The following is a 27,575-nucleotide window of genomic DNA, read 5'->3' on the forward strand; positions in this document are numbered from 1 at the left end:
CCGTCTGGATGTAACAGTCCGTGGAGGTGCTGCGGTGCTCGGCTGCACAGATAGGAAACCCCTGGGCTGACAGGATGTACCACTCTCTCACTCCGCTACTTTGTTTATCTCATGCACATAGATATATACATATCCTCGGACTTCCGGTTTCCGTTTTTGCGTTATTTCCTCTCACGCAGATGCAGAACGAACGTGCTACTTGGCCGTCGGATGTAGTCTTTGTCGTGTGTTCAAATGCAACTGACACAGGGCGACGTGAGGTGACGTAGACAACACAACAGTTGGCTTCCACAACTTTTCACAGTGGAAACAGAAAAAAAGCATAGCGAACTGAACTGAACTGAACTGCCCAGTGGAAAAGGGGCTAAAGTGTCAGCCCTGTGAGTCTGGCGACCTGCCCAGGGTGTACCCCACCTCTCGCCAGCTGGGACAGGCTCCAGCACACCCCTAACAGGATGAGCAATTTTGGAAAATAAGTGAATATTAAGTTTGTTGCATTTGCCAAAAAATGAAATAAAATAAAAGTCAATAACCACAACATGAGAAACTGAAAAATAGCTAAATAGTTGGACTCTGCACATTCAAAATATGCCTCTGGGTTGAAATGTGCCACTATATGAAGTTTAATGCAGTAGCATTTGCTCACTGACTTCACTGGGTCTGAGAAGCCTTTGCCTTATTTTTGTTCATGTTTTGCTCATTTGTAACAAGGCAGGAACTGCAGGCCCATGGCAGATAGATGGTATGAGAAATACAGCACATGCACAGATACAGACATACTGCAGACAGTGTATGTCTCCCCACCAGCCACAGCACTGGACACCTGTTTTCACTTACACAACATACCAGTATCCACTTGCTTAAGCCAATAAACAGTTTGAGTGAATTATTGTACTGTAAAAGTAAAAGAGTAGCAGACAGCATGCAATTTTCCTCTTAATGCTTGAGAATGTTATTAATTTTCCACTTCTCTGATTAGAGCTTTTGATTTAAAATCTTCAGATGTAGAGCTCTTTACGATCATCGTGGAATAACACACTGGGGAGAAACAAATAGTTTCACGTTTGTACAGACAATGCAGCCCTGATGCCTGCCTCAGTCGATCATGGTGATGAGTACTAAACCACTCATTATAGGAATACTTTTAAACTTAGCAGAAGTGAGTCATCTTCTGCAATATGATCACCATTTATTTCTATTTCTGCTTTTTGCTTGAATCAGAAATTGTTTTGGATCATGAGCAACATTTGAAAAAGTGATTCATTCTGGTATCAACAGATGCAAATGCGTAAAACATCATGTGATCATCACAGAAGATCCGGGACATAGAGCGCTGTCCAGTGTACAGTAAATGCTTTGTTGCGTCACAAGTGGTGCTCTTCTTTCATCTCGCTTGCTTCAGAGCACAGACAGTCCATATAGAGCCTGAAGGTCTTGGTGTGTTTTGTCCCGTCTCACGAGCCCTCTGTCACAACCATCATCACTCCAGAACAAAAGGCGTAAACAGCCAGCTCTTTGGTATATTTCTGTGTTTGAGTTCTTGTGATTTATTATCCAGCTGCCCTCAAATATGTTCCAACTTGGCAGCGACTTCTGCAGAGGATTAGCAGCAGCCGTGGCTAACAGGCAATTGAATATTTATATACTGCTGAGCAGGGGCAAACAAACCCCCTTTTGAGGGTCAGCAGTGCGAGCTGTGAAATCGCTCTATTTATGCGCTTGTTTACACAACTCTTAGAATATTTTCATGGTGAATGAATGCAAATTCTATCTCAATCATGACCTAGCTCCGGGGTTAAGTGGTGACAAAATGCATACGCATAAAGTGCACAGGGACAAGTCAAACAATCTGCTCTTTCTACATAAAGGGCTTTGAAATAGGGGTGGTCACCCTCTGGCCAAAATGGCTTCAGCCAATAAGGGCAGTGAAGGCCGCATGTTGTCTGCAAACAGTGGACAGGCTTAGCAGCCACAGAGCAAGGATCTTCCTCTGGTCCCTAACCTGAAGGTGTGCGTATTAACTTTGTCTGGCTAATCCTTATGCCATAGAGAATAGAGGAGGATTAAGACTTTAACCCCTTCAGAGAGAGAGAGAGAGTCATTCTGGAGCAGAGAGGGCCCTTAGCCAGCGTCTCTCTGCTGGAGCTCCTCTCGGACTCATTGTCCCGTCACGAAGGCCAGCTGTCAGTGTCCTTGGGATGAGGAGATGAATGAGGAGCCCTTGAGCAGTGCGTCTGCTCCCTCTGTTTACTGAGGGGCCTCTTGCTGTGTAAATCACAACTTCAGGGCGGAACAGGGCTTTACACTGGAGGAAAACATCAAATGACTTTATCTACAAATGAGTCTAAGAATAATTCATTGTTGTTAATTGTTTATTTATTTTGATCCCCATTATCTCTTAATGGCCGACCGTGTCACAGAGAATTTATGCTTGCGCTACTAATCTGGAACAGCAAATACGTTTTAAAGGGCCAGTGTGTAATATTTGGCATGGTTTATTGTCAATCTGAATCTGAATCTGAATATTCTACCGATTAATATGTTGAGTGTATAAGTGTATAATCGCTATAAAATAAAATTCGTTTGGTTTTCGTAGCCTTATAATTATGCTTTTATATATATAGCAAGGGCCTTGCTTTAGAGAGGTCGCCATCTTGCGCCGCCATGTATGTACGGCAGACCGAGCGGACAATCCAGCCAGCCAGAGAACGCGTTTCGCGTGTATAAATGAACCAACGAAGACAGCGGAAGGAAGGAAGGAGGAGGAGGAAACAGCAGAGAGTGTTAGTAGTTCGTCGATAGAGAGTAGTGAAAAGTTTTTTTAGTTAGAAAGATTGCGAATGGACCACACTTACCACACAACAGAAGCTGAACCCGAACCGTCATCTGCGAGGAAAAGAAGACGCAACTTCACTCCTTGTGATGCACTCTCTGCGGCGCATTTCCTCCTGATGATATATCTCCCCAGCGATGGTAGCAGTAGCACCGAATCCCATTCTGTGCATTCAGCCTCTCTTCTCGCCCACTCAGCATCAAACACATGGAGTTCCTCATCTGTATGCTCCGGCTCAAACAGGTATGGCTCTGGGTCTGTGTCCGCTACAAGAAACTCTTCAAAATCGCGTTCAAAGTCGGCCATTGCAGCTACTATAGTCCAGAGATATTGCTAGGCTAAATAAACAGCTGAGCACTGTTTACCGGCTACGCTGTCAGTCAGTGTGCGGGCCGGAGGTTGGCGGAGCAGAGAGGGGAGGGGGGTCCCCACTCGGTATGGTAAATGAGTATGTGTGTATGAAGTGTGTCTGTTACGCTAGAAGAGTCAGAGTTTGGGACGGAGACTTTTACCCCCTGGAGTGTTACCAGAGTTTTTGGAGTGCTCAAATAAATTGGCCTTTTTCCCGAACGCTCCTCTGGTCTCCTGCTCGTGAGGGATTCATTACAATATCGTAACATGGTTTAGATTTCTAAATAAATATTCGCCTCATCACTAGATAGACCTACTCCTGAAAAACTCGTGCACAAGGCTTTTTGTCCCTATGAGGCCGCCGTCATGTACCCGACGGGAGGGGTGAGCGAGTGAGCCCTGCAATCTAGAATTTGACCACTGATGTCACTGTTTTCAACCCATTTTACACACTGGCCCTTTAAGAGAAATTTATCCCACCTGAATTACTACAGTTTTATTTAACTTCATTTATAAAGTGAAGAAATGCTAACTCTAACCAAAACCTTTTCCCCCAACATCCAAAAAGTAAACAAATTAAAGAGGAAAAAAAAATACGACTACTACTACTACTACTTATTATTATTATAATAATAATAATAATAATAATAATAATAATAATAATAATAATAATAATAATAATAATAATAAAAATAATAATAATAAAAAATAATAATAATAAAAAATAATAATAATAAAAAATAATAATAGTAGAAAATTACATTTTAAATGACAAATCTTCCAAGCCACATGATAATTCAAAACACTCAGTGAGATGTTCAGAATTTGTTTTTATCTACAAAAGCTGCTTTAGGAACTATAGCATGATTAGGGCTTTTTATGGCTGTGTTTATTCAATGCACTTTTGTTTTGTTGAGAAGTTATAGTCTTGGTTAAAATTTGGAAAAATCAAAATTGACTTGAAACATGAGACACGATGTGTTAACTTCATAAACATTTAACCAAAATCATGATCTTTCCTATGCTTAACCATAGACTGTATAAATAATGGACGTAGCTACCATGACGTCACTTATTGGTTTGTGGACTGCTGTTTTAAAGCGACGTTCAGCATTTCAGCTGTCGCCAGCTGGGTTTTTTGGAGCAAAAAGTGACCATGGGTGCATTCCGAATTGCATACTTTTTCTTTTTACTTTTAGTAGGTACTGCAGCTGCCCTTTAAAAGTATGTACTGTTGCATGCAGAATGCACGCAATCAGGACATATTACTGTCTCATAACATTACGCCCTGACCCTCTTGCTTTTATACCTGTTACAGTGAAAATAAAACAAACGCCATGCCAAAGATGATCAACCTATAGAGCTCTGCTGTTGTTACTTTGCAATGTATGTAGTTTAACTGAAAAGTTATAACTGCACAGATTGTAGATTTTAACATATTATATTTGCAACAGTGAAATTACATCTGCATTGTCATTGTTATTTTTATAGTTATGTCCTAAATAAATCTTCACAAGGGGTTACAACATGGTAACACCTGAAAAATTATTTCTTTTTAGTTTAACTGGTCACAACCAGTTAGCATATGAATTGACAAGGGGTTGCATTCACATAATATCACATCAAAATGAGGGAATTTTGTTGTGTTGTGTATTTGTAGTTGTTCGTTAAGAAGTGAAACCAGATACAAATGACCCGTGTATAGTCTCTTTAAAATGTTGGATTTTAGGTTGATGTAACTTCCATTTTGTTGACTCATTCTCAGTTTATTCTTATCAAAAAGGAAATATGGTAGCTGTAAGAAAACCCTGATATCTCAAACATGATGATGATGATGATGTTGATGTGAATGTTTTTCCCCACTCTACTGCTTATAATTATAGTCTGCACGATACAACGTGAATACAGCATAAGAGGTCAGGAGCAAAAACATTTAGGAAACACTGCTCTTCACCAGTTTACTGTACCTGGAGTTAATTTTAGGGTCTCATTCATAATAAACATTCTGTTGGTTAAAGATGTAAAGACTCATAGACAGAAACGAGGCAGAAAGAGATGAGGACAAACTTCACATAAATTGGAGCTGACTGTCTTGGTACACTTTGCACTATTAGGGGGGACTGGGAGGGGAATGTGTCCTCTCAGCTCCAACTGTAGGTGGTCTGGTCCTCACACCTGCCTCTGCATCCTGGACTTGTCAGCCACACAGCTGCACCACAGCACTGTCACTCACTTAACACCATGTCTAAACAGCCTTTCTGCATCACAGGTATTCACCCCCTTTGGCTTATATGATGTGGAACCTGCGGGGGCTCCACTGAATGATCAGTGATCAAAACACACACTCAGTGATAAGGGTACTGGGTCACAGGGCTGAATCACTTAACTGGGCTGCTTCGACGTAAGGCCAGCCAGTGAACCAGCGGTGCTAATGTGTAATGTTTCGCCTCACTGCTGTGCAATTGGTGGTCTTCCCTGCCCTCACCTCCTACACGTCTTGCTTGACTTTTCTCGCTGTTTCACATCTATTGTGCCACCTGAGGCCCCGCATGCGCCTGCATGATCAGACTTCTCACTATCACTCTCTCAGGTTCAGCGTACGGCCAAGAAAATACCACCAACAGGAGGATTTCTCACAAGCAGATGTCCTGAGAAATCCCTCGCATGGGCTTTCACAGTCACCCTACAATCATCCAAGACTGTCAAAGCTCCCATTGATGGAGTAAGCTTGAGATAACAGTAAACTGTCTGGGGTTGTGGTTGGCGGTAAGAGGAGTGTCCACTTCATGTCTGACTCAGCTCCTGCTAAGTGGGATGAGTGACGGAGGTTGGGTGGAAGGAGAGCCCAGGACCAGCTGTTTTCCTGATGGTTACCGCAAAGGTCTGGGCCCTGTGGATGATCCTTACCCATCCTGACCTGGAAGTCAGCTCTGCTGTCAACAGCCCTTGGGAATGAACACATTCGTCCCTTTCATCTTGAGGTCTCGGTGAGAACTGCAGCACCTTCTCATCCCAGCTCCTTCGATGAATCAGCAGCTGATGCCTGTGGGGCAAAGTAAGCTGATCCTGCATGTTACAGTCAGCTGGGACAGATTTTACAGCATATCTTCATTGGACTTTCTTTTCACATTAACAGTGAAATGATTTATATCTTCACTGATGACTCTTAAAAGAAAATTCTTTTCTTCCAGATGCTTTAACGCCTCCACACATTCAGACAAGTGTCAATGGTTCACTGTTAATTGGTTAACCAAATGTTTTTCACACATACGTCAGCCTATTGCAGCTCTTCAGTTGATATACTTTGCTTGACAGAACTCAACAATCAAAAACAGCACTTACGCAAAAAGGCACCAAACTGGAGAGCAGAGAGTCGCTGCACAAACAAGCATCACCATCTTGCTCCATCTTGCAATATTTATCTACCTACAGGTGCAAAGTTCACAGTCACACAATTCAATTCAATTCAATTCTATTTATAAAGCCCAATATCACAAATCACAATTTGCCTCACAGGGCTTTACAGTAACATCCCTCTGTCCTTTGGACCCTCACAGCAGATATGTGTAGTATTTCTTTAACTACTTTTTTAATTACACTTATTTATTGTCTGTTATTCATTAGTATGAGGTTGAGTGTATGGGGATGTGGTTTTAACTGTCAGCATCTTACAGGAGTAGCATCCCGAATTTCGTTGTGTTTTTTAATGATACATTGACAATAAAAAAAGCCATTCTGATTCAGATTCATTCAACTCTTTAGTTTACTGCTCTGTGCACCAACTGGATCTGATGGGGGCTAGCCAGTAGTACCGCTAATTTGGCGATTACCGCTAGTTAACAACATCCTGACCCAACAGTGTTGCTGTGAAAACATTGTGTCCACCCTTCGATTTCCCCAAGGTCACCCGAGCTGACTTTTGAGCTGCAAGCCCTCTTTAGCATTACTGACTGTGTTAGCTCAGTACAATCGCTAGCTCACCTGCTAGGGTGTGCGCCCCCCTATAGTAAGTCCTTGCAGTGGCACAGGTTCAACTCTGGTTCGTGGCCCTTTGCTGCATGTCATCCCCCCTCCTCCCACCTTTCTTGTCTATTTAAGGTTAATAATCTAATCAATACAAAGGGGGAAAACGCTAGTTAACAATGCTAAAGGGGTTTTGTGGATCAAAATTAAGCTGGGGGGTAATCACAGAATGAGCAGCGATGTGCTTCCACCCGACCTTGGTGGTGTTCAGTGGCCAAGGCTATCATATAAAGCCCAAACAGTGGGCAGTGGGTACTATGTTTCTGCATGTTAACGCAGCTAGCCAGCTGTTTGTCAGCAAAACAACTACTTACTTTAAAAAAAAATTTAAATTTTACCACCTCTTAATGGACAGCACTTTGAAATGCAACGCTAAAGCTCACTGAGTCAATGAAGCGCCAAACAAAAGGGAAAGGCCTTTTGTGTTTCATCATTTGTGTTATTTTCTTAAAATATACTAGTTAAATACCAGTTTATGAGTGCTGGGCAATTGAAATCAAGCTAAACTGACATTCCTAATTCAGACTAAACTTACTGGAAAGTGCCTTGAGACATGTGAGTGGTACCTTCAGGATGGTTAACCATGATAGCTCCCCTTCCCCCAGACGGTCTGCCCACTGTTTCCAGTGCAAGTGCTCTCCATTTGTCTCTGTGGATCAAATGTCCCAGCGACTGCTCTGTTGATCAGCGAGCCTCCTTATAAGGCCTGAGCAGAGCACAGCCTTACTGACAGAGAGCCCTACCAGCCCTTTCCCTTTATTTACACAGACTCTGGGTGCACACAAGCATGGAAAATCCACCCTATCAGACTCTCTTCACGAGCTCCAGGAATATCTTTTATTGTCGGACACCCCTAATGTGGCACGACCATTCACTGAAATCTTATTTCACTCTTTGCATGCCCTCTCAATTTTGTACCAGACGATGGATACGATTTACACAAAGTTGTGTTTGACCTTTAAACACGCTGTGTGAAGTTAAAATTTTTTCATTGCTATTCCATTAAAGAGGCTTGTAAGTGTATGTGTGTGGTTCAGTATTTCAACCGTATATGAAATGGTAAATGTCTGACATGTTGCCAGACACCGTAGAAACTCTCCCATCTGTAAGACTTAAATGACTAATTTAATTTCAAAACTCCTTAAATTTAAAGATTACATTCGCAGAGGTCGTTACAGCACAGATCAAAATTCATATTGTGGCTAGTACAGAAACGACAGAGTCCCTCATAGCATGTGAAACAGGAATTTCCTGCGCTGGAGGGCTGTTAACCTGAATCTTAGGGTTAATCTGTCTGGAAAACCGTAATATGGCTTTTTTTCCTGCTTAGATTTGGACATGTGACCGGTTGAGTAAACATGTATTCAGAGAGGGCCTTGCATGAACAGTACCTGCATTCAGCTCAGGAGTCTCCCCTAGTCCCTTTAAACCACTTGCTACAACACATGGTAACATGGCTTTGTGCTGTGAAATCTATTCTAAGGAGTTTTTAAACTGATATAAAAGTATTTTAAAAAGATATTAAATATGTATTGCTTTGTTTTCCACCACAGCTGCCATTGATTTTTTTTTTTTGTTTCCTTATGTTCTTCATCTGCCAGACATTCTCCCAGCTCCTATACATATAGTTAACATGCTTAAAGGCTCACACATGCTTAGTTTGTTGGTAAACCGCTAATGGATGTGAAGGTAGTAGGATTGTGGGGCTTTGCTGGAAAGGCAGCTCATTTGCCAGGACTTTACATTTTAATTATCACAAGTTCCAGTCCACCCCAGCCAATTAAAAATGATGTATGGTTTTACGCTGAGAGGAGTGCTGGCCCTCAGGAAACGCACATCCATCAAAGTAACAACACGTTCATTTACTATTTAAGCTGACGATCGTGTCACTCTGATTGGCTAAATGGGCCGCTGTGCTGAGACAACTTAAATGTGAAGGTAAACTGTGTGAGAGGGTTGTTGTTGTTGTTGTTGTTGTTGTTGTTGTTGTTGTTGTTGTTGTTGTTGTTGTTGTTGTTGTTGTAATGGGATCTCAAGTTGGATTTAATTAAAGGTTCTTTATGTTTTCATTTACCCTTTGCAATATTTTGTGCTGCAGCCATTGTCATTACATGACAAATTTAATTTAATTTACCGATATTAGATGTGCAGAATATGCAAATTCATACTTCATTTTTTTCTTTTTTTTTCCATACAGCCGTTCTTTGCCAAAAACTGAATTCCTCAGTGCATTTTAATTTGGCCACCCAGACTCTTTCAGCATGGGTTCTCGAGATTCATTCAACCTTTGTTTCAATCCCTCACTGCGAATCACCTGCTCAAGGGGGGTCACAATCTTGCACAAACAGACATGTACAAGCATCACCGTACATACCTGGGGGCAGATGAGTGTGTGTGTGTGTGTGTGTGTGTGTGTGTGTGTGTGTGTGTGTGTGTGTGTGTGTGTGTGTGTGTGTGTGTGTGTGTGTGTGTGTGTGTGTGTGTGTGTGTGTGTGTGTGTGTGTGTGTGTGTGTGTGTGTGTCAGAAACCCTTTTAACACAGAGATCCCACGATACTGCCACAACGAAGACCCTTCATTACTTGCTTTATTGCTTTTTTATACAGAACCAGACAACGCAGGCATAATGTTGCCCCAGCATGTGACAGGCGTGATGTGTAACAAAACAGCATTGGCCTCTATTGGGAAATATAACATACGCGCTGGGCAGCACTTTCTGAACAATGACAGTGGCAATCATTTACCGCCCTGCTATATGGCAGTTGATCTAGTCCTCTGCTCGGAGGGTAATGCCCGGGCCACATTGCCCGCATGAACAGTGCGTGACAGCTACCTCACTGAACTGCTGCGGCTTGCAAGCATAAGGTGTTCACACAGACAGCATTGTTGCTGCCTGCTGCTGTAACTACTGTATTTCCACAATTTAAAGCTGGTACTTCACTTATTTATGGAGCAGTGCAAGCCACTACATAGTCAACAACATGGTCGTGACAATATTTCACAATAAAAAGCCTTGTGTTAACAAATAATGAAACATCAGAGGGCTTTTATTTGGAGAGAAACGTTTATATTTTTTCATGTCTATGACAGATAAAGATATTGAAACTGTAGTGAAGACCTCGCGCGCATCACACAGTTTAAGTAGGTGAAACTCCTCTTTTCTAGATTTTCTGGGGCTAAGCAGCAGTTGTGCTGTACCTGAGCAGCGCTGCTCATGTGGGCAGTGTGGCTGCTCTGATCTCTTAGCACAGGCACCAAAATAAAAAGTGAGGTTCTGCGACGCACCTGCATTGCTCACGCAGGTATTTTGGCCCAGGTGTAAGTACCTCAGCCTGCACTTAATTGTCTTCCCAGGTTGTGGACATTTTCGGCTGCTTCTCTTCTGTTTTGAGTTAGCTGCCTACTGCTAGCTGCTTTTTAAATCTCCCCGCGGTGGGTCACACACAATGCATCATCAAAACATCACACCCGTCCAATCCTGCTGCCTGTCCCTTTTACTTTACACAGTTGTCCATTTGGCGTTGTTGCGCCCTCCACTGCCAGCTCAAAGGTGAGACAACTCTGTCCGCTTATCCCATGATTGTACTTTTATACAGAATGGTGAGGCAGAGGGGAGGGGCTAGAGACAGCGAAAGAAATGGGTACAAACAGTCTAATTTTACAAAGACTGTAAATCTTGCAGTACAGGCTTTGCAAATCTTTACTTAGTCAGGCCAATTAAGAGTTTGAACTGGAAGATTTGTCCCCTGCCTCCATGCGAGGCTCCTAATTGTAAGTTTTCCACCAGATTTAATGAACATCAGAACACGAGCAATATCTTAACCAATTTACTGAGGCGAGACAAACAAATTCATGTCTCACAGGTGAATTATCATGGCTGGGATGTTTGTCTGCATTGTGGAGACTTGGTTTGGCTGCTGAGCAAAAGGTCTCAGACATGCAGTTACACATATAATGAGGGAGTGGAGCCGGACAGAGGACAATCAGACCTGTGTGTGCGTGTGTGTGGTTGTGTGTGTAATGTGTGAGCACACTGGCAGAAACAGCCGTCAGTGCGTCAATCCAGGGTCGAGGCTGGCAGACAGTTACGACTACTGCAACCGACAGCAGCCTTCAGCGGTCAGCATGCCGTAATGAATGTATGTAAGGAGGCACAGACGCTCCAATGCTGCAATTCACTGAGTTGACACATCTGGGTAAGTTACATTTCTAATGCAAAAACATTCCAGATAGTTGACAAGAATGGAAAAAGCTGAGCACATCCATTAAAACACCTCCAAGCTGCTTTCCATTAGAAAGAATCCCCCTGCTTTGAGTCTGACTTTTATGAAGGTGAGTTTACAAGCCCCTTGTGAATGCACTTCGATTCGTTAATGTGGGGTAAACCTGTTAGGAAATGCATGCATGTTTCTTTGTATGTCTGTTAGCTAGTAAAAATCAGCCAGCCTGTTAGCCGGCCAGGCAGTGAGCAAGGCCCTGGGGCAGTCTGGGTAATTACTGGCGAGTCATGAAGGCCAAATGGAATGTTTACTCTACCCCGGGGTCAGCAGGCGTTACGAGAGCGCTCTTCAAAAAGCCTTGACAAGATTTGCAATGGGCCACTTTGTTGTTGCTGTCCCTCTTTAAAAGATAATCAGCTTTTCACCATAGGTAGTTTAAAAGTTTAAAAGCTTTACTGTATGCACACCTTTTTATGGCCTAGAGACGAATGTTGCTGTTTTTGTCTTGCAGTGAGTAATATTTTCTCACATTTTCTGCGACGTAGTTACTGGAGGCTTCCTGTCCTTGCTGTTAAATATCTCATGTGTTGTATTTTTTGAATAATAGGCTGTAAATAATGTTCCGGGGCAGGACACAGGTAAACACGTAGGCCATAAACAGCTTTGTTTGACAATCCCGCCCATGCTCTATGTAAACCCCACAAATCAGCTAGCTGAGTATGATCTGTAAGCATAACTGTCAGCTGCTGAGGCTGTGGCCTGGCCCTGGGCTCTTGACCCTTGACCCTCTGAGTGGTGAACCTTGTGGCTGTGAGGGCAGACCCTCCATGACTGGGAAGCAGGTAGACACCTCAAGGGCCGAGGGCCAACATCAGCTTCTGTGTCCGTGTGAGTCAGGACCATAGTCATAAAATGAATAGAAAGGACACACTGATCTGTCTGTTGGCGGTCATTTGACTATTTAAAAAGAAAATGGTGATTGTTGTTAGTAGTCAGTGGGGCTGTAAGGTGTGCCACACTCGCTAGCTTGAGAGCTTCGTTTTGGCCGATTCTTACAGTTATTTTTCTTATTAAACAGAGAAATATGACCATACACCAATCCAAGATCCTCTCTTTCACTGAACTACGACTAATGTTAGGTTAACTACCACATTAACTCATCATAAAACACACTTCATACAAACTCATAAAAACCATCTTAGTAATCCAGTTAGTCAGTCCACTGTTCCAACAATCACCAGCTCTGCTTCAACACAATCTCACTCCGAAGTTGTCGAAGTTGTCCTTTAACATCGGCATAGTCTCGCTCACCAGACCTTTCTCAAGAAAAGAAAGGTCTGGCTGGCCCGACTCTCACTTTAAGATTGGAGAAAAAAACGCCCAGGCTGCTTGTATTTCTTTCAACCAATCACAATCGTTCTGGGCGGTGCCACAGCAACAGTGCGCTTGCAAAAATATTGCCGGGGGGAAACAGGTTTTGGTGTACCAAGCCCACAAAAATATCGCCTACAGGACGCGAACCATGGCAGAAAAATGGCTACATCCCTGCAAAATCAAACACCGCAAAAGTTAGTAAAGGACATGTTGAAAACGGTTGAAAACTGCTACACAACCGGAGGTGGTAGGGCGGGACTTCAGCGGGTGGCTCGTTCCACCCAATGAGAGGCTGATCTATGCAGCGAACTTCTGCCCACTCAGACTAACATCGGCATGATCTGCGGGCGGTCGCCATCCTAGTGTAATGGCGCTCGGCGGTGTCAGGGGTAAACGCAGCGGGACACAAATGAAAGTTAAGGCAACAAAAGTCTGAGTATGGTGGGAGGGACGGGTGGTGGATGGGTCCAACAAACACCAGCTTTCACCCAGGAGAGCGGTGTTCCCATCCTGTAAGATTAGAAAGCCAAACCCTGTTCTTTTTTCCTAAACCCAACTACGTGCGTTAGTAGTTGAAGGCAAAAAACGTCAAGTTACAATGTTGTGCTGACGTAGTGTGTTTATTCCAAAAGAGACTGTATGTAAACTGTACATTCATTGTGAAAACTGAAGTGTATTTTGAAAGAAGACAATGCATGTAACAGGTAGAACTTGACATGGTGTCCGTGTGCGTCAAAAACCAACACACCCAGGGCCCTTTCACGTCATATCTGGACATGGCAAGTCCATGACCATATGTGACAAGGTCGGAGTGAAAAAGTGTTGTCTTGTTTGGTCAAAATAAATCCTTAATTCAACAAGTAAGCAGCTGTCCTTCAGATGCAGCTATAGTACTTAATGTCTCAACAAAATAAAATAAGAAGCAACAAAAGAAACAGGGGAACAACAGTTATTGTAATATTTTAAAGTAATGGATGGCGAATTTAAAAACATAATGTTACTACTCTGTCGTTTCGTCATCACTGCAAAACCTTACCTCAGTAAGTTTGTGACCTGCTGCAAGTTAGTGTGTTTACAGATGTTTATACAGAAGTTAGTCCCCTAAAACCAGGCCCCCAGTACGCCAATTTTCATTGTGGCAAAACAATAGAATTACAATTCCCAAGTCCATCACTTGATGTTGCTGGGCCCTGAAAAGTCTTTTTCCCATAGACTTTCATTCAGAAAGAGATGTCTGTAAATAAGTGGATACATTTTTGAGTATCACAACCCCCACGTAATGACTTTCACTATACCTTTAGAAAGTCTAGAAAAGCTGCAATATTAAATCACGTAATCCCCAGTCAAGTTAGTGGAGTGCTTAACCAGAAGTAGCTGGTTTAGCAGACCGTAGTCTTCAGTGCGTCTGCTCTATGGGCCCAATGATGCAGAGGAAGCAGCAATAATCCGGGTAATTTTACACCCAGGCTGTTGAACATTTTTGGCTTCTTGTGCCACTGATTAACTTTTATAGGAATGGACAGGATCCCACCTCCTGTGCTGTAGCAAGGTTTCTTTATACATCCATGACTACATCGGTTGCAAAGGCAACAGTGCACATAAAATTGGCTGCTGCTCTGACCATCCTGCTATGTTGATTTGGATGGGAATGTTCATTCTACTCTTTTTATTTCTATGTTCAGGACTACATGGTCCTAGAGGCAGTAGCTCAAACCTTTCACTTGGTCAACACTGCTGAGACTTTGACATAACCTTACAGAAGGTCAGCTTTTTTCTTGTGGCTGCACAGGGAGTGTTCCTGGCTGAAAAGCGAGCCAGCAACATGATGTTTATCTGAGCCCTCATGCAACCCCTCAACTTGTGTCTGTTCTTTAGATATTATCCCGTCAAGAGCAGATGCTTATTGACAAAGCTGCAGCAGGCTCATATTTATGGGAGAAATATCATGTGGGAAAACCTCCCCTCCAATGACTTATGTTATGTGTGTACTGCGCTGTGTCCATCCAAGTTACAGCCATATAAAACTTGAAATCAATTTATTCTTAATTAAACTTGGTCAGTAAATGGCGTGTTCCACAAGAGCCAGGGACTCGTTCGGAAAGTGTCAGAATGATCTTGTTTCCTCGGCTGAGTTGCTGTTCTTGGCAGTAAACAATCCGTCATGTCCAAGCCAAAGTCTGTGCGGTCGTAATCATTTTCCCCTTCATTCTTAGCTGCCACTTTTGCCTTCGGCTTGTTTTCAACAGTTTGTCCAGCTCAGGGAGCCAAGTGAGTGTTTGACATGTTTTCTTGTTAAAAGGAGACGTAGCTTGTCTTTCTTTGCTTGTTATTGGTATTTTCCTTTTAGCCAGGTCCAAACTTTAACAGAGTTTTTGGATCTTATCCTGGTGTGTGGGAAAATTTCAGCTTTTATGAGTTATGAGTTACATTATGCACTATGTATCTCTCTCTATCTGCTTATATGATGTAATGATGTGAGTCACTGTTGCCTCTGCAAGCAGTCAGCCAGTGGAAATTGAATAAATATGGGTTAAGTTACCCCCACGATAAGGAAAGATAGGATCTGTTTCCGCTGGGTAAGGTATAGGGGAAGTATGATGGCACAGTAGCAACCAGTTCAGGGGATTTCATATGAAAGCCCCTCTTGTTGGCTTTCCTGCTGTCCGAAATCCATGCGACAGAGATCTCTGTTGGGATAGCAGCGCTGCTTCCCATCACAACAAAGCAAGCCGGGGCCTCCTGCTTAAAGGCCAATACTCCAGAAAAAACTATGCTAGCACATATCCGCTGGAAACTGAGCTGTGAATCATATCAAGATCCTGCAAGAAGGGAATGTATTTTAGCTCTCCAAACTGGGCTTCTCAATGGCCTGTGGAGGAGTGACCACATTCAGACATGGGGAGGGAATTGAAGAGTAGAGACAACACTACATATGCTTTGTGACTTTAATGTCTAGCAGAGTCCAGGCCTCGGGTAACCTGCTGCTGCCACAATGGAGACTTGTTCAGCTCATCCACAAATCACACCATCAGCGAGAGGAAACGGAACTGGCAGCGTTGTTTTGAAAGCCTGCCCTGTTCAGGGCTGTCTGTGTGGTGCTAGAATCTCAGCTCCTCGTCAGTACAGCGCATCTCTCTGGTATGAGGTCGTCTGTGTGATCCAGGGTGCCATAGGGGCAACTACCCAACTATGAGACAGACAGTCATCCATGCTCCTGGCTGTGAGATATGCAGAGGCATTTATCCCCTCTATCGCACCAGCGATCGTACAAATCACTCAGTAAATATGCATCTATAACACAAACACATGCTGAGAAACGTATAATTTTTCTCACATTTGTGGTGAGAAGTAAAGATTAAATTCCAACCATTTTACTTAAATCCAGTGAAGTAGATTTAAGTGGACAAATGCTTGTTAAGTAATTTCAAGGTTTTAAAGTAACTCTAGGTTTCAAGTAGAGGAGGTGAAATCATTTTGTGAATCATCAACCCAACTGCCAGAATATGTTTGGATTGTATGTGTCTGCAAACCACAGATAAGTTACGTTAGTACATTATTATGTCGCGGATACACTGAAAGTTTGAACAACATTGTGGTTAACATGTGGTTATGTTTAGGCACAAAAAAACCACTTGGATATGGTGAGGAAAATATCATGTTTTGGCTTAAAACACACAGGTTGGGTGCACACAATCTACCGGAAAATCAGGGATGGGTAACTCAGAAAACACCAGCTTTAGGAGGCACAAACACAGATGGAAACACTGCAATGTGCTGCTAAAAGACATCCACTTTCCATGCCAAAAATGCATGTGGAAACATTAAAACTTAAGTTTCAACAATGCTGTGGTTAACGTGTGGTTATGTTTATTGTTTAGGCACAAAACCAACTTGGATATGGTTACGTAAATATCATGTTTTGGCTTAAAACATCCAGTTTGGTGGTACAAAACCTGCTGGAAAGGCAGGCTAGCTTAAACAACAGCAGCGTTAGGTGGCACAAACACTGATGGAAACATTGCGATGTGCCACTAAAAAACACCCACTTTCCATGCTAGAAATGCAGGTGGAAATGCAGTGATGTGCTGATAAAAGAAAAGAAATTAAAAAAAAAAAGATTTGATGCCACAAATGCCACTGGAAATGCTGCAGTAGGTCGCTAAAAAATTAACCAATATTGTTCATTGGTCTCAATCAGTGGTCTGCAGTTGGGTGGTGGTCTGCAGATTGGCAACTGTCTCATCATCCACCCTCCCTTCCACCTCCCGATGACAAAACTAGCTCATACCACGTCACTTTAAAACATTTATATGATACATATGAAACATACAAATGTAATGTATCCTCATGGTTTGCAGAAACGTACAATGCCTACATTTTCCTCTACCGACTGAGCTGGAATCATTGCTAATGTAACTAATGTAGATTAGAAAATACCTGGCAATGATCTGCAAGCTCACACTAGGACTGAGGGAGATCATAGACTGTTGATGCATCCAGGAGAGTATAAGAAGAGAGTCTACACCCACGCTAGCAGCTCTGAGGCTTATTAAGCAGAGAGGCCTTTTGAGCTATGTCAGCATGCTAACTTGCTTACAATGACAATGCTAGTATACTAATGCATAGCAGATATAACATGTGATCTGATGTGTGCTACATGGAAAGTCAGGGACCACCAGAGTTGTTACAATTCACCCTGAGGGGATGAATCGGAGACCTTATACTTGAAACGACAAACTTCACACTCATGGTGGTGCTAGAGGAAAAGTCAGGGGATCACCAGACTCGGTAGGCTTCAACCTCTGGGGAACATGAATGTCTGTATAAAATTTTAGGGCAGTGCACCCAGTAGTTGGTGAAATAATTTCAGTGGTGCACCTATTGACCAACAGACTGATATTGCCGTGCTACTAGCTACAGATCAGGTTGGATGGGCAGATTTGTGGTACCCAAACTGGCAAAGAGAGTAAAGCTGAGGGCCAAAATGAGCACACACTGCCAAAGGGTAGAGGGGTTAGGGTTATCTAGCTAAACTCAAACTAAACCCAAGATGTTGCACATATTTTTGAATATTAAAAGCCACATAGAAGCAACATGACTCACAACCTGAATTTAGTCTGGATGCAATCCAGCAACATTTTGTATCTGATCTGTGCAAAGACATGTAAATGTGTGATTAACAGTAACATAAACAAAACAAGCAGATACATAACACTAATTTCCTGTGAGCAATGTTTCCTGATTAAATCCAAATTTAGAACCAGGTCTCAAAAAACCCCAAACAGAATGACAAATGTAATTGTAGATTGTTAATATATGGTGGTGCGGTTTGCTGAGGGCAGGAGGTGTTCAGCCAAGTCTGATTCCGGTAAGAGGGCTGTGAGATGACACAACACGTTCAGCTCAAACCATCTGCAGAGCTGCTGGCCAGACTCAGGATGTGCCAGAGCATGCCAACTGCTTCCTGTCTGCTGCCCAGGCCCAGAATGTCAGAGGATGTCATCAGGATCAAAGAAAAAAAGACTCATTAGCGTCAACATGGAATAACAATGTTATGCCAGGCTTGATGAAACCATGATGTGTGTGTTTATAGAGTGGTTGGTCATGTTGTGGTGGTGAGTGTTCTTGTTAGCTTTACACTGAAAGCAGACGTTTAAATCATGACCCCAGGTTGCCTATAAGGAGCAGGAAAACCTAAAACTGCTTCTTGGAAAATCTGTGTAGCTTTATTTGGGGAGGGATCAAACTGAGGGTGAGTTCCCTAATGAAAAGCTAATAAATGAATGTGTACTGGAGGAAGTCTCGTGTGTCTTCCATCTAGGCTGCGCTCTGATCAGGAATGTTAGTTCACTTCCTTACCTTCTGTATCTGACTGTAATTACAGGCCTTTATTTCCTGCTCCAGTTTACAGTGCTAACAGAGTGATAGGGCCCCTCTGTGTGAAAAAAAAATCATGTTCATGCAGCTATTTTCGGCAGCACTAATGGCCAAGATAAATGTAGATTTCTCTGATAAACAAAGGATTAGGAAATATGTGTTTAATCAAGCTTCACCTACAGTTTGTTTGCTTGTCCCGTGTGCCAAAACGGTTCAGCACAGAAGACAAAATGGTGCATATTTTTTGGGGGCTGTGCTGCATAATTGAAAAATGTTGGGTATCAAATGAAAGGCCACAATCCAGGTGTGTGTAAAAGTAAATGCTAGCACTTTTTTTTTTTTTTTTTTTTTTTTTTTTTTGCTGGAATGCGAAGACTTGAGAAAACATTTTTTTGCGCACCTAGTGAAGGTGGGGGAATGAAAACAACATGGAATGAATGCAGGGCCTCAGAGTGCCGTGTCCGGCATGTGCTGACGAGAGCCAGAGACCAGACCTAATCCACACTGCCGGCTCGGACGAACACAAGCAAAAGCATACATGCAGAAAAGTGCCTACTCATGCACAAACACCACAGAAAACTGCTAGTGTTGCTCAAAACCAGTCAGATGGAAGGGGGTCAAAATGTGACGACAGTTTTTCAAACTAATTTGCTAATTGTCAAACTAGACAGTGTCCAGTGGTGGAGTGAACTCAGTATATTTACTCAAGTACTTCAGAGAAAAATACTGTCATTTTTACTCTTACATTTATTTGACAGCTATAGTTACTAGTTATTTTTCAGTTCCAGATTTTATATCCAGAACACACCATGAGTTTAGTAATGATGCATTAGTACAGATTAAAGTACAAAACAATTTTTAACAATTCAACTTTTTTGCAATTTACTTTTGATACTTTAAGTAAATTTTGCTGGTAATACTTCTGCACTTTTATGCTAAGTAAAACTTTGAATGCAAGACTTTTACTTGTAATGGAGTATTTTTTTCCAATATGATATTTATACTTTTACTTCAAGGTTTAGTGTGAAGGATTTAGTGGTATCTAGCGTTCAAGTATCTCAAGGTCTTGTTCAGGAGTGAGGGTAGAATGGAGCGTGAGATGAACTGGCGGTTCGGTGCGGTGTCTGCAGTGATGCGGGTGCTGCACCAGACCATCGTGGTAAAGAGGGAGCTGAGCCGGAAGGCAACGCTTTCGATTTACTGGTCCATCTACATCCCAACCCTCACCTATGGTCATGAGCTTTGAGTAGTGACTGAAAGATTGAGGTTGCGGATACAAGCGGCTGAAATGAGTTTCCTCTGTGGGGTGTCTGGGCTCAGCCTTAGAGACAGAGTAAGGAGCTCAGACATCCGGAGGGAGCTTGAAAGGGGTTGAAGGTGTTCCAGGCACGTCCCACTAGTAGGAGGCCTCGGGGCAGACCCAGAACACGCTAGAGGGATTACATATCTCATCTGGCCTGGGAACGCCTCGGGGTCCCTCAGGAGGAGCTGGAAAGCGTTGCTGGGTAGAGGGACGTCTGAGGTGCTTTGCTTGGCCTGCTGCCCCCGCGACCTGGCCCTGGATAAGTGGATGAAAATGGATGTATGGATAGCGTGCTAAGCATGTTGGGGAACTACGATAACTGAGGCAAAACTGCAGGAGGTCCTATCTAGAGCCAGTGTTGGTTTGTCGATTCTAGGCTACGGTAGAAGCATGACAAACTCCGTGGAAGAGGACCAGCTCCATATGCAGTTATAAATGTCTCATTCTAAAGTAACAAAAACACAGCTATTATTTTCAGGTGATTATACACTACTGAAAACATGGTTACGAATGTCATATTTCATTTCTGCCAATATATCCCTCTAAATCTTACACACTGGACCTTTAAGGAAAACTTTTAATCTTAATACAACTTCCATGACAGACTGTATCCAGTCAGGTAAGGATTCACACCAGCGTTAAGGATTAAGGTATTAGAATTGTCTTCTGATGAACCAAAAGATGGGTTTAAACATTTCCCCAGCATGTTTAACATCTGCTGATGGTTTCGTGGTTTGGAAAGCATTCCAGCAAGGTGATGCCCGAAGGATGACACATTAGGAACTGGAATATCCTCCGTCTCTGCAGGATGAAGTCATGAAGTCACTCCCTTTCCGTATAAAATGCAGGAGAAAAACTCCCACATTTTACACCCTCTGAGGGCTATACAAGAGTACAATCCACCACAGGTTACTTTTAAATGCCCGAGACGCAAATGAAATTGATATGTGGTTTGTAACAAACTCACTCGCAAACCGACTTTTCATTTAATGAGACCGCTTGCTCTCTGCTGTTTGGAATAAACTACGGTGCTGCGGTGCATGACCGGCCAAGACCCGGCAGGACCAGAGGCCATAAAGCATCCTCTTTATTCATCACAGAAAGCTGTCCTGGGGTATGAGTGGGAGCTCTGGCTGGACTGCAAGCACACTGGCTGGCCTTAACTCACGGATCCTCCACCCTCAATCTCCACACGTGCATTTCTTGCACACATGAAAAACGATTCGGTATGCAGCTTATGATAACCTGATGAAGAGTTGTGCGTGTATGGTTCCAATTTTTCCCTGCATGAGGATAATCATGGCTCTGAAACAGACTTTCCTGTGACTTCTCACTATGCATATCATCAGATTCTGGATTAGACATGTTCGAGCAGTTCCCTGAGATTCTTTTTAGAAAAATAAACTTGGCTATGTATCGCTTGTTCCCAAACTGAAGCGGTAACAGTCGTGCCTCCATGAAAAAGTAAGCTGGTTCGCCCCATATCAATCACTGAGCAGTTCATTAAAAACCCTCCCTCACATGGATACACAGGGAATTCCTCTCCTCTGAGTTCTGTTGTGACCTAAATAGAAGACCACACCTACAAAAATGGAAACAGGAGCTTTTCAGAGAGCATGTAGGAAAGTATATTCCTCAAAGTGAAACCATATGACTCAATCCCTCGCTATGTTTCTGGCTGCAACATCGCCAGTCAGGAGAAAAGGTGTCGGGGAACACAGAACTATTCTCAGCATGCAGCCGGCTGAAAGTTTATTATGGTCTTCGCACATTTTAGGCAAGCGGAGTGTGCTGCTTTGCTTCTTTGCAGTTATTAATACAGTATCCCCAGATCCCAGTGTGAGGAGAGATTGGATTCAGACTACATTTTGCCTATTCACAGCCACAGGTTGCTGTGTTTACATAGTTTACAAAGACGTTGAAAGATTACTGTCAAACGCTATAGAGGGGCAAAGCCACCATGTAAGTTTAGCAGTTGCATGACCAGAGGGCGCCTGTACTACATGGTCCTGTGCAAATTCAGAATATCCATAGCTACTATAGCCATAGACGGAAGGCATGTGCATATCCAGTTGTTTGGGAAAAGGCAATGCTGGTAGGAGTAAAAATGTTGAAGGAATAGTTTGACATTTTGGAGAATATGCTCTTTCACTTCCTGATCGAGGGTTAAATGAAAGGATTGATTAACGCTCTCATATCTGTAGCTTAGCTGTTTAATGCTGAGCTGGTTGTGTACAGTGGGATTTTAGAGCTTTTTCCCTAAGTTTCCTGCTGAGGCTGAAAATGACACTATGACAGCACTGAGATAATCAAAACGGTAAAGGTGTGGGCCGGACAGCTAAACAATGAGCTGATGCTCACTGTGAAGCTTTATAAAGCCGAGACAAGCTGCAGATTTCGGTGATAAATCTCTGTAGGTTCATCACTATGAGCGAGCTGTCTTACACTGAAACAGTTTTCATGTTGTCACTTGAAAAATATTAGTTACAGCCACATACACAGTCCGTAACCTAATTGAAGCACATCTCCATCTACAGTTTCGCTTTTTAGTTTTAAAGTTTGTCCAAAAATAAAAAGTCAAAACATATTTGCTACTCTGTGTCAGACACTAACGCACAGAGGCTGTATGAGACGCACCAGGGGGAGGCATGCTTTGACGATCTGGGCAACTACCACAGTATAAAGAGTGGAAAGGTCTGCGGATGGGTCAAACAAACTGCGGACTTTCACCTGGAAGCCTGCTGTCCATGTCCCATGTGAAACCAAAGGTCAGTTGAGTTATTTTAATGACAGCGTAGTGAATGGTAAAATGGTCTGCACTTGTAGAGCACTTTTCTAGTCTTCTGACCACTATGTCACATTCATCCATTTACACACACATTCATACACTGGTGGCCGAGGCTACCATACATGGTGCCACCTTCTACTCAGTTTCTTTGGGGTTCAGTATCTTGCTTAAGGATACTTCGACATGTATCCATCGAACTGCCAATTTTATGATTAGTGGACGAACCACTCTACCTCCTGAGCCACAGCCGTAGTGTGCTAGTTTGTGTAGCACACAATGCTAGTGACATATGTCACAAGGCATTATATTACATTAGTAACAAACATACTTATTTACAGCCGAATCATGATGTTTTTTTCTAAATCTAACCACGTAACCAAAACCTAAGGAAGTCACTGTTCACTGATACTGTGAAACAGACTGTAAGCATTCATCAAGCAGAAACTGCACACTTTCTATAAAAAGTGAAGTTTATCTTGAAAAGACACAATACATGGGGCGTCGGTGGCTTAGTGGTAGAGCAGGCGCCCCATGTACAAGGCTGTTGCCGCAGCGGCCCGGGTTCGACTCCAGCCTGTGGCCCTTTGCTGCATGTCACTCCCTCTCTCTCTCCCCCTTTCACACTTGTCTGTCCTATCAAATAAAGTTAAAAATGCCCCAAAAAGTATCTTAAAAAAGAAAAGACACAATACATGCAATAATCATAAAATGACTCACCATCCCCAAACATCCAAAACTTACACAGGAGGGGTTCCAGCGTCACTGACGAGTTGGGAGTGAAACCTGCAGCATCAAAATTGCAATCCCATTTTTCAAATAAGTAACCTGCAAAGTAGAAATGTTAATCAGTATTTCAGGTACACCCCTTCTCCATTATTGTGCACATGCGCTAATGCATTTGGGAACAATTGAGTCTGCGGTTCCCTGTGACAGTCTCTGTTTTACAAGTCTCTTGCCATTACTCATCGGTGGCATTCAATTTGTCAACGTAGTACTCGTCGTCATCTATTAATGTCTGGCTGCAGATGCTGCACAGCTCCCTGAGCTGGGTCTGCCTGTTCTCCCTGCTCAAAGTAGACATGGTCCCTTATCACAGCTCGCTGAGCTCACATCTATTAAGATACACCATCTGCACTGCAACATCGCTCTTATTTCATCCAGGTTTTTCTTCCAGTCTCTCCCCTGGCTCCTTTTCTGAGGGAGGATCAGCGTGATGTGGAACGAAACTTTTGACGAGCTAGCTTGTCCGCTGAGGATGGTTTGTATTAATGCTCCGCTTTTACTGCTCAGCATGCATAGCTTATTTAACTTAGTAAAGATGCCCAACGAGGGACCATACCCAGAGTTGCATGAATCCTTTTTTCTTTTTTTCTGCTAATTTAGACACTTTTGTTGGTTAGTTGTCAATGCTCCAGTATTTTCGTATAATTATTGTGAGTACTGTGATGTCATTTTCATGCATTTTAGAGAGTTGAAGATTGACTCTTCACCACGAAACCTTGCTGTAAAATCTCAGTTCTACCGCAGCTGAAAGTGTGAAATGCACAATCCCTGCACACCAGTGCACCACAGCACTATGAGGTGTTAACAACAGCAAATATATAAGTGTTTGATTGGCTAGGGATCACTACTGAATCACAGTGCTACATGAACTGACAGAGAGAAAAACAGACATTTCTATAAATGAAAAAAACATCACAGATAATGACTTTAAAGCAGCAAGCCTACACCAAATCTGTCTACCTTCCGCTGCCTGTATGAGCAGCTGAGCTGTCAGGGCGAGGATGGATGAGCCCGGGGCCTCCACATGTCAAAAGCAGAAGTTACTGTAGCGTGGCGAGAGAGAGAGGGAGAGCTTTTGGTACACCCTCAGATGACCCACGCCCTCGCCTCCCTCCCACCACCACCAGTCAGGCTCCCAGACGCAGGCAGAGGGTGTGGGTTGTTTGGACACAGCTGGTGGACAGGCCGTGGGTTCTGACAAAGATCAGATTGAATCAAAGACCACTGGTCCAGCCGCTGGATCCCTCCCTCCATCAAACAAAGCATATAAAACCCCCTCCTTCACTTGTGCCTTGATAGAAGAGTAATTTATTCTGCTTGATTATTATCACATCCTGCAAAGATGACACCATCTTAGCATGTTTTTTCTCTACTCCTTCATACCGTTATAGCACATAAAAAGAGAATGTTCCATATAATTCATGCTACTCACTTGAAGTGGCACTGACTGCTTGAGGGTTTGGACCCATTTGGGTTATTTCAGCTGTGGTTTGTGCTCAGGCAAAAGGGTGTAAATCCTTGGAGCGCGAACCCAACATAAATCTGTACAGACTGTCAGGCCTTCTTGTGCTTCCAGTTTGGCTTTATGATGCTGTACACTTGATACGTGTTTTATTATCGACAACTAGAGATATCTTGGAGGGACTAGTGCAGCAGGGGGGTGATTTAAGATTAATTATAAACTAATATAATAACACTTGTATTAATGAATAGACATACTCTGACTCATCTCCAAAAGCAATCATGCAGCTGCTACTCTTTTGGGTAATTTAGGTGTTAGACTAAACATTTTTTCTTCACAGTATGGTGCTGCTGGGCTCATTTGCAACTGTTTATTTAACAGTCTGCAGTCTCGTCATTAGGAAGATTTAACAGATGACAATGAAAACATTCAGCTCAGACACAATCACCTCTTCTCTCTTTTGTTTTCCTCTCTGTTTCACACACACGCACTCGTCGACACTGCCAGCCCAGAACTATGTTGCTGACTTGGGCAAAGGAGCCAGTCATATGGCTGAGTATGAGAAAGAGCAGTGAGGAAAACAGTCTGCACAGTGACTCATGTCTCTTAAACTATGTCATTCATGACACCGCTTCAATCCTCTCATCATGGCTTGTCTCATTCGCAGTGACATCTGTCTGGCATTGTTCTGTGGTATCGCCATAATAACAGACTGGAACCAGTCTCATTTTCCTCTGATGCCTTATTGTATTGTTCACCAGAGTTTAACTGCCCTGAGGGGAAGTCATGAATAGCCGTTCACATTAGCCCAAACTTTAAGAGTCTCCTTTTATATACAGTTAAGCAGTTGTTACAACATGAGTATCACCACAAAGAGCTAGTGTCAGCAGTGTCGATCCTTTATTTAGGATCTTAGATTGTCATACGCTGAATAAATACTAACCATTCTGTACCAGTCATTGTTTCGCTGCAGCGATTTCTCCTCGTGTCTATATGAAATTGTCTATTGAGTGGGCTAACAATGCCTTAAAGCACTGATCCATTTTTTTGGTCCATATGGAGCCAGAACTCCAAGACAGGCTGGCCTCATAGCTAGCATGTTAGAAAACAGTTGTGTTTTCACATTTAGAAAACATGAAGCAATATAAGAATTCATGTAGGCGTATTCCCGGTGATCTGACAAAGTTAACTCTTATGCTTTTCTTCGAGCTCTGTTTTGGTCTACACCATCCCTGGAGAAGAAAATCTGTCTCTTTAGCAGTTGCATGCTTTGTCTGTGTGCAATTTGCTGCTAGGTGGGTGGTGTACAGTGAATTTATCACAGCTCATTGATGAAATTTTAAGGGCTGTACCCAATTCATAATTATGTCAGTTGAATCTGGCTGTTCAATACGAATATTCAACTATTCATTTCTTTTTTTTCAAAGAGAGATTACGAGTTTGAACAGGGTTTCGACGGGATGTCCAGGGTGACAGCATCGTCATGAATTACAGTAAACAAGCCAAGTTAGCCCTCCAAGCTAATGCATAGTAAATATGCTAACGATGAATCGGAAATGTTCAACTTTTTTGCAGACACTAGTTATCAAATGAAGCCCAGAGACTGTATCATATCAAACTGCTGTGAGCTGAAGGCAGAAAACAACATTATCTTTTCGCCTTACTGGGCAAAGCCTCTCTTCCTTCATGCAGCTGCTTCCGTCTCACTCCGACTCACCCTGGGTCTGGGTCTGCAGCTCTGGGTCTGCAGCTGCCTGCACAGGAGAGCAGCGTGAAAGAGAGGAGCGCACACCCTGCAGCTACATCTGGGGACCAAAACATCCCCAGATGTACACTGCACACTGAATGACAAAAAGATTTTTTTTTAAAAAGTGACTGCTCAACTTGCAGAATATCCGTCGACTGAGGGGTCTCCGAATGATGATTCAAATCTTTGACTTTCAGGGGGCAGGGCCTGGAAATCAAGATCACACAAATCACTTTTATCTATAAAGTAATACTGGGCAAACTTCCAGCTTACCTCTGCACCCTTCTGTGTGTCAGCTCCACCAGTTACCAGCTCACTCCTTCAGGTGGTTGCTCTTTAATGTACCCAGGTTTTAACAGATGTGTGGAAAACTACATCTTCCTACTGTGCACCTTGGACATGGAACAACCTTCAAAAACATCTAAAATTAGAAAAACTTATTATTATTATTATTATTATTATTATTATTATTATTACATATTATTATATCCACTGATGAATTTAAGACATCATAAAGAACGTAGAGACGTGCTTGTTTTTCTTGACAGGCCACTATGTTTGAATAGTTGTTGTTGTTTTATTGTGGATTTTTGTATTATATATTGTATTTGTTGCATTTTAATGTGTTTTGATTGGCTGCTACCTCGGCCAGGTCCCTCTGGTAAAAGAGCTTTCCAACCTCAATGGGACTTCCTGGTTAAATAAAGGTTAAACAAAAAATAAGGTAAATAGGAGCAGTAAGAGTGAACCACAACGATAAAGTTGTGGGCAATAAAACCAAAACAGTGAGCTGAAAGACACTAAAATGCTCTGTA

The sequence above is a fragment of the Epinephelus lanceolatus genome, chromosome 5, assembly GCF_041903045.1.
Source record: "Epinephelus lanceolatus isolate andai-2023 chromosome 5, ASM4190304v1, whole genome shotgun sequence".
NCBI classification, from domain to species: Eukaryota; Metazoa; Chordata; class Actinopteri; order Perciformes; family Serranidae; genus Epinephelus; species Epinephelus lanceolatus.